This window comes from Dendropsophus ebraccatus, chromosome 3 (assembly GCF_027789765.1).
Source record: "Dendropsophus ebraccatus isolate aDenEbr1 chromosome 3, aDenEbr1.pat, whole genome shotgun sequence".
Lineage (NCBI taxonomy): Eukaryota > Metazoa > Chordata > Amphibia > Anura > Hylidae > Dendropsophus > Dendropsophus ebraccatus.
In genome coordinates, this window is record NC_091456.1 from 81,690,745 (window position 1) to 81,693,652 (window position 2,908).

Below are 2,908 nucleotides of genomic sequence, written 5' to 3' on the forward strand. Positions count from 1 at the left end.
GGTCCAATCAGCTCCTGCACTGGACCTCTGGTCTCCTATATAGTGTGTGCCAGCCTGCCTCTCACGGCCGGATATTGACTTAGTCTCTGCCTGCTTGTGTGTTCTGTTTTCTGGTTTCTCCTGATTTCTGCCTTGTATCTTTTGACCTCGCTTGCTTGCTGCCTGCCTCCGACCATATTGCCTGTTATTTAACTACTACGCTTTTGGATCCGATTTTGTACTTTTGCTGCCAGACTGTTGTGACCCGGACTGTCGACCATTCTTTATTGTGTTTTGTCTGTCTGTCTTGTCTTTTTGTCCCACCAAGCCAGTACAGGGACCGCCGCCCAGTTGCTGCCCTAGGGTTTAGCCTAGGGGGGCAAGTAGGTAGAGTCAGTGGGCGGGGCTGAGCTTAGGGCTCACTGTCTCTGTGTGTCTGGTGTCACCGGTTCCTGACAGGCACCATTGATTTCCTTGGAGTCTTCCTTCTGTGTCCTCAATCGGTGATGGCCTAACATCATTGGGGCCCGACTGAGGATCCGATTGGAAACAGTAAGGATTTATTCTGTTTTCAGCATCGATTCTTTGTTGAAGTCTTGAAAGTAAATTTTAAAAAGCCTTATAAAAAAAAATAAAAAATAAAATATTAGTAATGAGCGTGAAGAAATCTCACATCTCTGGAGCTTCTGAAGGATATCTAAGAAATGGTTATGTTCACAAATTTTTTGTGTTGACAAGTGGAGTAGTCATTATGGTTTACAGATTTACGGTATGTTCACACTGAGTAATACAGGCGGAATTTGGAATCCCGCCTGCCTCAGTTTGTCAATGTTATGGCTCGCTCAAAGAATTGACATGTCAATTCTCTGAGCGGAGAGCGGAGGCACATGTATTACTCAGTGTGAACAAACCCTTAGCAGACTTTGACCCAGAATAAGAAGACTGTTTTGACTAGGGATGGTCCGAACCTGCCGAGGTTCGTGTTCGTACGAACCCGAACTCTCGGCATCAGATTCCCGCTATCTTCCACCTCCGTGGAGGTTCGGACCATCCTTAGTTTTGACTAATCACATTCTTTACTGGTTGATTATTTACCAGTTGATTGCATAACTGGTCTTGACAGTCGGAAGCACTTGAACTCTGTGATGGCTTGTTGCTCCACTTCTGTTGCCTTGAATTACTTATAGTTATTGTAAACTTCACTAATGATTGAAACCATATCATCAATTCATGTGGAGTGCAGTGGAATCCAGCTGCATGCATTATCTGGTCTTTGTGCTGAAAAGGCTATCTTTGAGAGTACCAAAGCATTCACTTGCACTGTACATCGGCTCATCCCTAGCTAGATACTCACCGGATTTCTCCACTTGCTTACACGTATGCTTGACCTCCATATAGGTCTCTATTTTTACTTATGCCATTCAACTGTTTTATATTTTCTCAGACCTGTGTATTGCATTTTGTTAGTAATATCAATGCTTCATTCTTGTCCGTGCTTGGGGTGTGCCTGTCCCGTCTGTTGATTTACCTCTGTCCTAAAAGTTGGTTAATAAACACAGAATTTATGAAAAAAAAGATACTCACCGGATTTCTAAGATGTCTTTCAATTGGCCTTTCTGTTGTTGTAGACGCATTCTCTTCAATATCTTTCTATTTAAAATAAAAAGGAGGGGGGGGGGTGTTAGACTTATATATATAGAATATATATCTTTATATATATCCCTCTCTCTCTATGTATGTGTGTGTGTGTGTATATATATATATATATATATATATATATTTATTTATATATAGAGAGAGAGAGAGATCTAACTATCCCCCCCAAACAAAATAAATGTATATATAGAGAAAGTGAGAGCTAGAGAAATATAGAGATAGAGAGAAATCAATAAAGATCCCCAAATTTTATATATATATATATATATATATATATATATATATATATATATATTTATTTATTACACACATCAATCAATCTCTCTCTCTCTCTCTCTTTATATATATATATATATATATATATATATATGTAGATATATTGATGTAACGTAACACCCCCCCCCAAAAAAAATAAATAAATAAATAAATAAAATAAAAAATAAAAGGGGGAGGGAGAGACAGAGAGAGAAAGAAAGAGTTATATATAGAGGGAGATAGATAGATAAATAGATAGATAGATACAGAGAGAGATAGATAGATAGATACAGAGAGAGATACAGAGAGAGAGATACAGAGATAGATAAAGAGAGAGAGATCCAAAAAAAATATTACCGGGCAAGTATCCCACTGCGATGAATCCGATTTGTATTCTGATGAATCACTCGGTAAATAATCTTCTTCGTCAGACTATGAAAAAATGGATTAGGGATATTTTAGGGCTATTCTCCTAAAAGCGGAATAAACCAAAGCTAAAAAAAAATGGCATGTCCTATGCTTCTAGCGTCTGAGGGTTGCATCAACTGTAGGACTAAAGATATGTTTAGATATACTATTGGTACCCCGCATAGGTGTCCATCTAATATTTGGATGCTACACAGAGGAGCCATCGACTAGTGGTGAACTACACATGAGGCCAGCTAATAAAGGTGGACTACACAGGGGGCAATCTAGTTTACAGGGACTAGACAGGAGTGGCTATAGGAGAATGCAAAGGAGAAATCTACTAGAGGAGACTACACAGGAGGCATTCAGTATAGGGAGAGTTCACAGGAGGCATCTACTATCAGAGACTACACAGGGGGAAACTTGTTTTGTAAATTTACACAGGGGGATCTATTATAGGAGAAGATATAAGGTACCATATATTATATTCTATATAATGAAGCTTTAGCTGCTGCTCAACCTCATCAGACCCAAATAAGCTGCTGTAGACAGACAGGGGCCCCATAGCAAAAAATTGTATGGGGCCCCCCTTACCCTAACATACTCACCT

At 39.4% G+C, this 2,908-nt stretch overlaps 1 long non-coding RNA gene across 1 annotated transcript; it reads right to left on the minus strand.

The window, feature by feature from the left end:
- Positions 1-340: 340 nt before the first annotated feature.
- LOC138787158 (uncharacterized) lies at positions 341-2,313 on the minus strand. Its single transcript, XR_011362314.1, has 3 exons — positions 2,248-2,313; positions 1,564-1,629; positions 341-597 (listed from the first exon to the last, which is right to left on the minus strand). It is a non-coding gene; the product is annotated as an uncharacterized lncRNA (long non-coding RNA).
- Between the last annotated feature and the right edge of the window lie 595 nt (positions 2,314-2,908).